This window comes from Larus michahellis, chromosome 3 (assembly GCF_964199755.1).
Source record: "Larus michahellis chromosome 3, bLarMic1.1, whole genome shotgun sequence".
Taxonomy (NCBI): domain Eukaryota; kingdom Metazoa; phylum Chordata; class Aves; order Charadriiformes; family Laridae; genus Larus; species Larus michahellis.
Window position 1 is genome coordinate 118312377 of NC_133898.1, and position 14101 is coordinate 118326477.

Sequence of the window (14101 nt, forward strand, 5' to 3'; positions counted from 1 at the left end):
CAGTGGTTGACAGGTGGAGAAGTACATGATGGAGGTAGCAGGTATTTGTGGTAAACAAAGATCTTATTTGACTGCTGTTCTTAACTGCATTACAAAAGGCTTGTCCTTGAAGTGGTCCATCATTGCGTAGGAGAATTCATGTTCTTGTTTGCAGCTGAAGATCCTGTTTGTTACTACTTGTGCTAAGCTAGTAAAATTAAAAATCCCAGGGAAGATACAGTTCTGAGGTATGGAAAGCAATGAAGCGTGTGTCAAATGGCATGTCTGTGCAGGTGTTTCTGACATTGTGTTTCCCCACACTGAACCTGAAAAATAAGGTATGGATTAATGATCAAGTGGCCAGTAAGGAGTTAAAGGATGACCTCGCAAGGAGCCTGTCTAGGACATCTGCCCATACTTCAGCCACAAAGGAAGTAACTTGCTTGGTGACAGAGGTATGGAATATCTCGTATTAGCCATGAAGTAACAGAGTAAAAGCAGTATGGGGATAAAATCTCCATGGTAATAGGTGTGCCGTGCATCCATGGCTTTTTGGTGTACCCATAACCTGTGTGTATCTTGGGCTCTGGCCAGCTTCTGTACCAGGAACACTGGGAATTGTATTTGCTCATCTTTCAGCGCAGCAAATCCAGATCCTCAACAGGTGTAAATTTGGTGTAACATCATTTAGATGCAGCCAGGCCTACACAAGTTTATGCCACTTGAAGAATTGGCCTGAATGGACTGAATATCTTTTAAATTCAGACTTGAGGACCACAGTCATTCCATAAATAGAATCCTTGTTTTCATTCCCTTGACGTGGACTTGATCATGCTTCCACTTTCCCAGTACAGTGGAAAAACAGTAAAAGACTAAGCCTAAGCAGAGACAATCGGTGTGCACAATTACAGGGTACATTTAATATTACTAGCTACGACAAACAAACTGTTTTCAAACTCCAATTTTATTAGCAATTTTTGTTGAACTGCTGTTGTACTATTTTCAAACAAGGTACAAGTCACGTGAGTTTTCTTGAGGGAGAAGGAAAGCTTCTCAAACATTCATTGTATTGTCTTTCTAACCTCTGCCTGCTTGACTTCCAACAAGGACTGCTTGAGTTTACAGTTAGGCTTAGTATATCTTTAAAAAAAAATAGTTACAACTGTATACTGGCCAAATACTTTCCTAGCAGATGCAAATCATATTCTGAGCAAAAATAAATCACAGAATGATCTGTCACTGCCTCTTTACAGTCCAGGAATGTACTGTCTAAGGATTGACCATGCAAAACTGAACAGAGATTTCCCTTTTCCTTCCCTTCCCTTCCCTTCCCTTCCCTTCCCTTCCCTTCCCTTCCCTTCCCTTCCCTTCCCTTCCCTTCCCTTCCCTTCCCTTCCCTTCCCTTCCCTTCCCTTCCCTTCCCTTCCCTTCCCTTCCCTTCCCTTCCCACTCCTGAAGAACATCTGGTCCAAATCCTCCACTCAGAGCAGGGCCAAATCCTAGGTCAGATCAGGTTGCTCAGGGTCATACGAAGCCAAGGTTTGAATGTCTTCAAGGATGGAGATTCCACAGCCTTTGTGGACAACGCATTTCATTTTTGACTACCATGACTGACACAAATTTTCCCACTATCTGTTTGTAATTTTCCTTGTTGCAACCCCTGTCCATTGCCTCCTGTCCTTTTGTGTTTAACCTCCCAGAAGAGTTTGGCTCCACCTTCTCTGTAACCTCCGGTTAGGTAGTTGAAGACAGCAATTACTTCTATTTCTTCTTGAGACAACCCAGTTCTGTCTTGTATTGTTGTGGTATCCGAGCATTTAGAGTATAATGAAGGTGTCAAATACTCTGATTTGTTTGGATATTCAACACAAATCCCATTTGAAAGGCTCTTTTTCACTGTGGAAGTCTTGGCCTGATCCTTTTGAATTCAGCGATAAACGTCCAGCTGATATCGATGGAGACAGATCCTGGCCTTATATAGTTCAGAAATGCTCCCATATACTGTACTGCTTGCTGCTATATGCTGTACTACCAGAACTTTGGGGTTAGCTTTGTTTTCTTTTTTTTTTTTTTTTTCTTTTTCTTTTAAATAACTTTCAGGAGTTAATAAGTTTGTTTTCATATTGTTGCTGTACGGAGCAAGTTGTCAAGGACAAATGTTTTTGTAAACAAAAATCTCAGTTGTAGGATGTTATTAAGTTGCAATTGTTAAATAGAAGCTAGTGGGGTTTGATTCTTTTGTATTTACATGATAAAAAAGAATCGAGACGTGTTGGAAAGATAGCTTTTGAAAAGAAGAGGTAAACAATTCATTTAGTAATATTTTTCTGAAGAATCAGTACCCAGAAGGGCGCACAGAGAAGGACATAAAGACATGGCAAGAATAGGAACAAAAGATCCTTTTGCTTGTGTATCTGGAGTGAAGAGTCCATAAGGACTCAGCCAAAGAAGGAATTGAGATATTATTCCTTTTTTTTTTTAAATATACACACATTTGCATAGCAAATGCAAACGTATCTGTCTGGAGAATCTGTTAGAAAAATGCAGCAAGTACCTAATAACCGCTTATTAAAAAGTGGGTATTGCTAATTCCTGAAGGGAAAACTGAATTAGATTGATCGCAATCTTATCTGCCATAAAAATTCCCAAGTTCTTTTTCATACAAGACAGAATCTGTTGGTGGAATCAGATGGTTTCCTTCCAAATCATATATCCCAGAGGATGGTCTACTTCCACTTTTCTGTTTATTTTCTTAAAAATACCACTAAGAACACAAGGGACTTGAAACACCAAAATGAAATGATTCCTCCATAAACTGGTGTAAGTAAAACACCAGCGGGAGAGCTTAAAAAGGTGAAATGTGTTAATGATGTCATTACCACTAGGTCACCTGTTGCCATGAGTGCGAAGGAAAGTGCATTGCTCAAACCCCAAGCTGCTGTTATAGCAACTTATCACCAGGTCTTGGCAGGGCTGCTTGAGATTTCATGTTGTGTATAATTCGCAGAGGGCACGTTTGCTCCTGGTAAGTATACTGATAAACCAAGCTAGAATAAAATGATTTTAAGAGGATCCCACTCTTAAACCTGAATTTCCTGTCTTGTGGCTGGTTTAAATCAGAAGATTTCATTTTATTTAAAGTTTTAAGTTCGAGATCATGAATTTAATGACTTTTTAATGTACCATGTTATCACACTCCCGGCAAATGCTTTGTGATTTGTGCCTGTGTTCCTTTCTTTTCCTTGTGTCCATGTCCTCTTTCCTCTTTCCTCTTTCCCTTTTTCTTCCCATTTGTACCTAAACTACATGTGGTGTCTCTTCTCTCAGGAGTCCAAAACCATGAAACTTAAAGGGATTTGAGGTGTGAACAACCCATTTAAGCAGGGATTTCAGTAGAAAGGAGATACACAGCACTTCCAGCAATCTCTCAGGAAAGTAATGGTGCAAAATGTGGAAGAGGAGCCGATTGTAGGGCCAGCACGGCGCTTTTTGCACTTCTGGTAAGCCGAGCACCAGCTTGCCTCAGCAATTGCCCAAATTCAGAGCCCTTGGTCTGTGCCCAGACAAGCTTTCACTTCTGCTGGGCTACCTTTTCCAATCTGCCATCATATGCTAGTTTTTGCTGCCTCTCTGCTTGTGCTGACCCTGCAAGGAGGCATGGACACAGTAAAATGGGCTTTTGCTGTTGGGTTGCATGAGGTGATAATTTCCCCTGCCTGCAGATCTGTGATTCTCATCCAACTTTGTGTCCTACCAGCCAGATCCTTCTTTCAATGAGATTAGTTAGATATATATTTGAGCAACAGTCAACTCAGAGAAGATAAAATGAATTCTTGACCTCTGAGCTGTGAAGATTCCTCGTGTGTATGCTGTGTGTATAGGTTAGCATACATGCTACATGCACACAAAGGATTCCATATGTGTTGATTCCTGGACCCTGCTAAATAAAATCAAGTGTGTATTTTAACAGAGGAAGTAACAAGATTGTCCACTTGGTCCTTTGAAGAAAAAGCAAACCAAAAAAAGATATTTTGTTTCCTGTATTTATGATCACAATATGACACCCTTAAATAATGCAGAAAAAAAAAGAAAAAAAAAGGTACCTACAAAATAAGTCCAATTAATGACAGGTATTTTTTAACTCACACGATGAAATGGAGGGGTGTGTAGATTTATCAGACTTAAAATTTATCAAACTTACAACTGAATTATGACTTATTTTACTGATCTCTGAACTGTTGAGTTACATTTCATATGTAATCCTTGTTAGGCTCCATATATACTATTACAGCTGCTCTATTTGTGAGCTATATTATTGGCCAGGATCTAGTTCTTCCGTCTGACATTGTTTAGATAAGTGGAGATATTTTCATTTTACAGTAAGAGTATTTCTTTTTTCTTATTCTGGGCTCCCTATTTCCCAACCTCATTTGTCTGTCTATTTACTGCTTTCTATCTACTTTTTATCTTCTATACTGCAGGAGTTTAGGGAGAGGAACCGTCTTCTATGTTATCTGTCTGAAGCTGAGCTTAGATTGTGTTCCGGTGAGTTGCTATATCAATCATTACAAAGTTATAACAGGAGTCCTCTTGTCCAAAAGAACAGTGTCTAACAGCTAAATATATTGTAGTTTTATATCAGAGGCAGGATGAATCATGTTTTCTGCATCTGTTTAGTTACGCTTTCCAGTCTACAAGCATTATGAGCATTACAGAGTTTGAAACACCTAGCTGTTTAGCTTCCTAATTCTCCTCATGTAGTCACCAGAGAGACAGCGTCTCTTCCCAGGGGACAGTTCAGAGCATCTACATTGGGCCGGGCCCAAACACTGCTGTGTACCGTGGAGACAGAGCGATTACAACATGAAAGGGGTGATTACATGAACTATGTTAAGGGCTCCTGTATTGCTGCTGGGTACCACCACCAAGTTGCTTGATTCACAGCTGATCTGACTTACTAGATGAAATTTAAAGCAATGATTTGGAGAAAACTGCAGGTTAATAGATTTATTTCTTAGAATAAAACAGTGGAAGAATATAGTCTATATAGTTAATTTAACTGGCACAGTCATTCTAGTCGCAATTAAATAAAATATTTCAATGGCACTTATCTCCATTCTGCTTCCTAACACCATCAAAAATGAGTACGTAGTGTTTTAGCATTCAAAGATTTCACTTCCTCATAGAACAAAGCAGTGTATGTGTGTAACGAATTAGAAGATTATTTAGACTGATATTTTTACTATCTGTATACAAATAGCTTTTTTCTCGTGCAATACATGGCAATTACATTTAGGCATAACCTTGTTTCTTCAGGATGACATAGACTTAATAATAACTACATTGTAATTAATGTTGTAATTAATTTAATTTTACTATGTAATTAATATTGCAATTCATGATGTAGGACATGAGGGAACTATCCAATATCATATACAGAACGCTGGTGGCTAGTAGCTGGGAATCCTCATAAAACATTTTTAAAACCACTTAGATAATTTATTTCTTTTAAATTCCTAAGATCAACCTTAAAGTATCCTTTAAATATTGTTATGATTTGCTTTTTAGTCTAGCAATTACCTCTGTCTTCTAAAATTGTCATTAGATTGTGCACTTCATTAATATTCTCTTTGGAGCAAATGTTCAGAAAGGAACAATGTCAAAGAAAGGAAATTGCACTGTCTTTGCTATTCGCATCCTTGGAGTTACATGCCAGTGTCTTTAAGGTAGAAATTCATCTGTGTGTGGGATTGTGAGGTAAACGTTGAGTCGGTATGAGGAATGTGAAGAAAAAAAAAAGAAAAACAAACCCCATGTGCAAATGAAAACACTTCATTATTTTCCCCACAAATGTAAAGTAACTAATCATGCAAATAAGGGGATGAAACCCTGTATTCTTGCAGGTGTTCCACAGCAGGAATTAAAACTGGATGTTTCATAGAATCATAGAATAGTTTGGGTTGGAAGGGACTTTTAAAGGTCATCTAGTCCAACCCCCCTACGGTCTAAGAAGCTGGGAACATGTTTGGTTGATCCCTTTAGAATTGCACATACTCTCCAGGAAGAGAAAATTCTCAGAGTAACCCAAAATCTAATAAGGATGCAAATATATTCAGTTTTATCTAGAAACATGGCCATCAACAATGTATTGTAAACTCTGTTTCTGAGGTCTTTTTGTTTCTCATTTTTTCCTACAATCATTAGTTCTGGTCAGGGTTCCCAGGCACCATTCCTGAGTCACATCCTCAATAATTACGATCAGAAACATTTCTCTGAAAGCCCTGCTTCAGGCCAAACAAGCCTGGGTAAACCACAATGTGCTTCAACCCAATGTGTTATTTCTTTCATAAGTGGAATAGGAACATAGGTGTACAAGATAACATTGGAACCTATAAATTTATGAATACTTCTTTCAAACATACATTAATGCTGCTAATTAAGCTATATAATGGTGCAATGTACTTCAATAATTTCTATTATCTTCAGCCGTTAAACATTTTTATGCTGATCTGATTTGTTAGAATCATAGAATCACAGAATGGTTTGGGTTGGAAGGGACCTTAAAGATCATCTCATTCCAACCCCCTGCCATGGGCAGGGACAACTCCCACTAGACCAGGTTGCTCAGAGCCCCATCCAGCCTGGCCTTCCAGTCTTTCCTGTTGCCTCCCTCAGCTAAGTAGCCATGCAGGAGGCTAGAGGGATTCATCTGACCAGATACCAACTATTTTTAGTCAATAAAGAAAACAGGTATTTTTAGTGCACAATTAATTTAATCCTTAAATAAATATTTAAAATAACACAAATTAATCTTGCCCTAGAAATAGTCATTTTTCTGTGTTGATTGTAGAGGGGCCTTGGGTGACCAGATACATGTACTAACATTGTAGATGTCTAGTTGGAGGTTCAGCTTAAGAGAGCTAAATCTGGATGTCTGTTTGTAGATACCTAACTGAAAGCTTGATATCTAGGTGCTATTAAAGTCAGTGGAGTCTGGAGAGTCATTCAGTGTAGGTGTCTATTTTAGGATGAACTGAATTAGTTCTCTAGGTTCAGTTCACTGTATTGATTAGTTCTCCATTGGCTATACAAGGAACTCCAGATATATAGCCAACACGTAAACACCTATGCATTAACACCTAATTTCAGTGCTTTAAATTACAAGTTGAGTCCTACTACTCCTGTTTTCTACTCATTTTATTTCACTTAATATATTTTTTATATCTTTAAGATTTTTCTTGAACAAGTCAAGTAATCTTAAACCCAGTTCCGTCTAGTTCATCTTTTCCACAACACTCTTCCTTTTTGCTTTTATCACCTGTAATAGCATCTCCATAACTTTAGCATCTTTGGATTTCTTTTATCCTCTCACATGTCCTACTTATCATCAATATATAGCAATATTCATCATTGCTGGAAAATTGCTGGCATTACTGATAAAATTTCCTAAAACATCTCTCATGTTACCTTGTTGCATGGTGGGCAGGACCTTATTTTCTCCTTCTCACACCTACACAAAGCTCATTTATGGGGCATGTTGATACACTTCAGATGTTGATATACTGATAAGATTATAAATTAAATTAAATGATAGCACACATCACATTCTTTTCAATGTAAAAAAACCCACAGAAGTAAAACAGAAAGTAGATGAGCATTTAAAAAAATCACTATAAACTTTAACAGCTTGATATATTATTGGACCTCGTATAGTTCTAACTATTTTAGTGTTTCGCTTCACTTGTTTCTATAACCTTACTCCAGTAGTCCTTATAACTTTCTCTGTTCCTTTAAAAAAAAATTACTTCTTTTCACAGCTCCTGTGGTCTTCAGTAACTGTTCCATATCACCCTACGTCAGTTCCTCCTTTCATTGAAACACTTAAATGAGTCGTACCTTCTTTTTTGCTTTGCAGTCTCACATTTCCTACTAGTTATATTATTTCTCAATGTTTTTTTTTTTATTTAAGTCTAAAATACAGCGTCCCATTCTGTGAGCTGCTGAACACTTGCTGAGTGGCTACAGGTCTGTTGACTTCAGTAGGAGTGTATAAAGTAAGAACCCAAGACCTTCCAAGACTTCTAAATGAAAATTATTGGCATGCCAAGTTAAATTGCCCTGTCATTTATATTCTTTCCCATTTTTTTGAGTTCTTAATTTCTTACTGACATTTGTTTGTTAAAGATTACTTCATGAAAATACAAGAATGCAGTTAAAATAAAATAGATATAATAGTGCAGATTAATTAATATTGTTTCACTTTTGTCAGTAATATGTTTTAAAGACTGAATGTTATTTTCCGGAGTAGTTTAAGGATATGCATTCTCTATTAACCTAGGGGCAGTTAAGTTATTATGAACTCCTTTGGTAAAGAAAATTATACCTTTCTTTTCTGTTGGTGATGCTGACAATATGTAGTGCCTGGATGCTTTAGCTATGTAAGTACCAGTGAAAATAAATAACAATTAGAAGTGGTCAGAGTAAGGCATTTGGCTGTCTATCCTACTGATTATTTTTTTTTTCCAAATTAATGCTTTTCCTCACGGTTAATAAAGAATAAAATAAAGAATAAAAATAAAGAATATTTTATTCTTAATAAAGAATAAAAACAAAACAAAACAAAACAAAACAAATCTTGGATGCCTAGTTTGTTTCTTATTACAACTCTGTAATTTTGAAAATAAGTCTAGTAGTAAGTGTCAGAGTAAATAAATACTTTCTGTACTGATCTGTGTCATTCTACAGCTTTATAAGAGTGCCCTCGGCCTGTACGGTGTGTATTATCACTTACGTGTTTCCCTCAAAGAAGACTCAGCTTTTGAACACTTGAGAGCCTGGTCTTAGAAATGTCAACTGAAATTCAAGCTGTCTATTAACAGGGGACAAAAAAAAAGAAGGAACAACAGAGATTAAATGATTTACCAATAGTTAAAGATTAATAACTGTTGAGGGCTGACTTCATATCACTTGGTCCTATTTGATGACCTATGCATGTGACAAGGAAGCATACTTTTGTGAGTGAGAAGTTCTAACCAATAACGTCCAAATAAAACCCCAAACCTTGATGATAAAAGTTTAGTGCATATTTTACACTGGAACAGGGGTTTCTAAACTTACTTTGTGCACAACCATACGTTGTGTGAAAAGGGGCAAAGTGGTTTTGGCAGAAGATAAATCCCCTTGCGTTCTAACACTCCTCATGGAGGTGGAAGGCTAGGTGCGGCTAGGTTTAAATTCTGAGTGATGCCCAATTTAGCACTATCAGTCCAATCGTGTTTAATAAGTATTAAACTATTACGATTTGGATACACTAATAGTGGACTGCACCTTCACTCTAGTCATGCTCATGAACTAGCACGGCCACTCTCAAGTCTTTGGTCGCATTCAGTGAGAAATCGAAACAACCAGCTACTTAAACAGTGCAGTTTATTTAAACAAGAGATATACAGGTTCTTTAGGATTGCCGGTGATAAATACACTGTCTGCAAAGCACGTGCAAATAAAGACATTGTTAAGTATACAAAAAGCGTGACAAAGTTATAAATACAGCCTGGCTATAAACGTAGGGTAGAGATTCTCTAGAGAAATTTCTAAGTTCCCCAAGGAAACACTCGGTATAATCTAAGTCTTACCCAAAGGTGACCCTATGGGGGGAGAAGAAAGGCTCAGCCCATCGACTGGTCCCGGAAGTCAGTGATGGAGTTCTGGCTTGTTCACGATGGTGCCTTCCCTGATATCCCCCCTCTCTCGGGCTATTTTTATACTATTTTTTTATCTTCAAAGTGGAGTTTGGGTTATTTTAGTCATTAATACTTTTATTATGATTGGTGTACTCAAGGAGGAGTGGTTGCACCTTGGGGGCGGGTAGCCTTTGGGATGGAGGTGTGTTTTGGTACATTGTAATGAGCAAAGTTCGCACAAAGGACAGCATTTCATCAAAATTTGTTGAAATGTTGGCTCGGCTCGCTTATCTGTTCCGTAGTACCATCTCGTTCCCATATCTGCTGTTCATCACAAGAGAAGGCCATGGAAGAATCGCGTTCCGTTCCATCCCTCGTGTAGTTTTGCAAACAACCTTGTACAGGGAATCGCAGATGTTGCATTCTCTACCTCAGAAGCCTCTTGATTTTATGACTTTCCTTAATGTGTGAACCATGCTGTACTTTTGTATTCTTGGCCAATTTAGTAATTATTCCACACCACACTGCAACAACGTCCAAACATATGTATTTTCAAGGGGATGCATTCATCTTACTGTTGCTGCTGATGGGATGAGTGCACAGTTTGGGAGCCATAGACAGGAGATCCAAGCTCACTCCAGAAGAAAAGTCTTTGATTTTTCTTTCATTGGCTGGGGAATAATAACCCAAGAAGGGATTTTACTTGTGCATTTGTTGTGGTTGCTCAGAAAACTGAGCTGGTATAACGTAGTGTGGCATCTTGGGAGTCAACGGCATTAGGACAGATTATGCCAGCTGAGGAGCTGGAGTTGAAATGAATTGAGAAACCTGATTATAACTGTGCCATTGTATATGTGGAAAAGTATTTGAAGTCCTTCAATGTTTCGTTGTGACCACACGTAGATACGATTTTTAATGCCCTAAACCTTCTTAATCAAGATCTTAGTTTTAAAAATTGTTATTAAACATCTTTGCCCAAAGTATTTTTGTATTTGATATACCACAAATGTCGCCTACATCTCAGCAAATATGCACTGTGATTAAAGGGTATAATCTCTCAAGAGAGGTTTATAATCATTTTAATTACCCTGGACTTAATAAAAGGAGTTAAGGGATTTAATAAAAGGGCATTAAGAGATTGCCAAAGGGTTAAATATATATATTTTTATAAGAAAAATTGTAAAGCTTCTGTGGCTTTGAGGTGGGAAGGTGGGAAGGCTTAGTGGGAAAAGAGGAGGAGGTGAGCAAAAGTCAAGATGAGGATTAGTGTCAATTAAGCTTCCCTTTGAACCTCCTAACTTGCATATGCAGAACCTGACACAGCTGAAAATATTTGCAATTTCCTGGGCCATGCCAGACCAGAGGGGCTGGTGTACAGCTCACTGACCTACAGGAAACTGCAAGGAGCAAAAAAAGGATATAAACACAGCCAATTTCTTCTAGCTCAGTGATAGGATATTTTAGCACTAGGTTGGTGGAGAAGATCTGGAGTGGATGAGGGAATTTTGAGAGTCAGTAGGATTCATTTCTCAGGCCCCAAAGATTTTGTTTGGTTTTGATCTATCTTAGATCAAAACTAAACAAATTCTCTGCCCTAATCCTCATCCTTTGCTCTTAAATTTCAGGTTAGCATAGAATTTTGTTTATTTCTAGTCTTCTGGAATATAATAAATGCAATTAGGGATGAGAAGTTGAAAGTGAACCGACAATCTTCAGACAGGAAATTCTATAGCTCTTATAAACAAGGCAAAAGCCAACAAACACCTAGAACATTGCCTCACTTCACCCTTATGCTGAATCAAACCCGAAGGCTTAACCAGAGGGATAAGATGGAGATCCAAATGTAGATAACTGAACATTAAATCAGCACGAGTTCTCTTGAAGGTTTTGTTGGCTGGAAGTAAAATGAGTGAGTTAGGTTTTCCAGTTCAAGTTAACACACCTTTCTAATGTGTTTTCCATTTCCTAACACTACAGTCTTTCAATGCTGGGCTAAATCCTTTCTCCTGGTTTTGGGCGTTCCTGAAAGCCTCAGGGATAGACATTCTGCACAAGGAGGCACAGATGAGTGTCTTGGGGCTTATAATGCCTGTTTTCTTCTGTATAGCATCCTGCATTGGAATAAACTCCTTGGACAACAATTTTATATGACCATGTACAAGTTCCACATCTTAACCCTTTCCCCTTCCCTCTGTCCCCAGAGACGACACCTCTGGTGTGCAGAGCAACTTGGTGCTGAAGTCAGCATTCAGAAATTAAATTTAAACATGAGAGAAGGCAAGAGAAGCAAATCTGTATCCACCTTTATCATTCAAAATACCAAGAAATCTTCAGATAAGTTGGACAATGTAACATTATTTTAAAAATCAAAGCCAACATCTGTTCATACGTACTTGTGCATGTTTTTCTCTGCTTTCTTTCTTCACGCCTCTTTATTTATGAGTGAAAGCTACAGAAACAGGGCCAAAGACACTCAACTCCTCTGTATTGTGTAAAATGCATGGGGATGTGCTGTATTGTGTAAAATGCATGTTAGTCTGTGCTGAGCAAGTGACAAGTTTGAGAAAGACATTTTCACTAGCATGAAGGCATGAGGAGAGCTGAGAGAATATGTATGATAAGCTCATGCTCTGTTCTTTGATCAAAAGTATAACTGTTTCCTCACTTTTTTGAGATGTGCTAGAAATGCAAAACAATACACACTTAAAAATTATTTTTGGCAAGCAGTGACTGGAGACGGCAAGAAAAATGGAGCAGCAGAAAAACTAGTATGTTTTAGATAACTGGTATGCTTAATCAGGTCTTGTAGCAGAAACAATCTAAAACAGAATTTTGAGAATTTTGAGCAGGTCCATGCAGCCACACTAGCTTTGTTCTGAATTCTGTGCAGTTGTAATTCAAACAAACGCTACTGAACAAAGTATATGTATTATTCTGCTAATGAATGAAACCTAGAGGTTTTTAATGTTTCTGTTGAGAAGAGATCGATTCACTGCAGAGCAATTCAAGAAGGTTGTTTCTGCTCTTGGCAGGGACAAACAAACAAACATACAAACAAATAAATCCCTAGGCATTTAACCTGCAAAACGAAACAGCTTTTTTTTTTTTTTTTAACTGCGAGCTTCTCATAAACAGTAAAGCCAACTTTTGAGCTTTTTTTTTCCTTTGGCTAAGAGCTTAAGGCCTTTACAGTGGAAATATAACATATGGATTGTAAACCTTATGAGGAAGGAACTGTGTTTTCCTTTTACTATGGACAGCAGTCAGCTCTACTGAGTTTCTGTGTCTCTGGAAAGGTTCTCCAGGTCTGTCTACACTGCAAAAACTCATAAAAATTCAGTAATATCTTTACACGGACAGGTTAAATCAGTGGGGGCTTTAAGCACTGTTAATATTTCATGTTCCATATTAGCTAACTCCAGTTACCTTATCTATCTTGGTTGCTGGTCGAAACTGGGGCTGTGGCGCGGCAGCGGCTGATGCACATCTAACTGATGGCTGACGTGGTTCCACCCTCTCTGGCAGTCTGTAGTTAGATTGGTTTAAATTGCTGTGCAACCGCAGTTTAAATCACCTAACCTGGGTTAGGTAACCCAAGTTAAGAACACACCTTTCTTTGTGGTGTGTTTCAGCATGACTTTCATGTTGGTTTTATGTTTCCCACTAAAACAGAGATCGGTATGGAAAGTCAATGTACTCAGAGGAACACTACTGAGTTCCACTGGAGATTTAGCCTTTGGCTACAACAGGCACAGCCCTAAGTCCTGAGAAAATTCCATATGCTCCCTGTGACTCATTTCTGCATACCTTGCTCAGGCAAAGCTTCCACTTAACTTAATAGGATATTTTTAAAAAGGGCCAGACTAGCAGTTACACAGGATATAGCTGTCAGATTGTCCGATCAAGAAAAGTTAGTTGGCTTTTTTTTTTTGGGGGGGGGGAGGGGGGGTTTGGGGGAAACTACACAGTGTTTTCATAGCCTAGGCAATGGAAAATGTCCCTTTTAGCAGTATTAGGGTTTTTAAAATTGTGTGTGTAAAAATGCATGGGCCTTATTTTTAAAGTTTTTCATCATTCTGGTCCTGCTTTGTATAAAGCGCTTAAGCCCATGCTGTATGTTACATACACAGGCAGTACTATGAACTTAAATTTAATTTCATTACATTTAAGCACACGCTTAAATGATTTGCTGGACTGAGGCCAGAATGCTTGCTGAATCAAACTGAAATACAGCAATGTCTGTTCCTCCCCCTTAAACAAACAAGCATTAAATGAAATACAATAAAATAACATTCCCAGAGAAATCTTGTGCTGCAGAAAGAACTGCTGCATTGTTGTATTAGCAATTTGTCCGATGTTCAGTATCTGCACTGCTCATACAAGTGTAATGCAGTAGTAATTAGGTAAGCCTTACGATTTTATCCTCATGTGATATTGGGTAT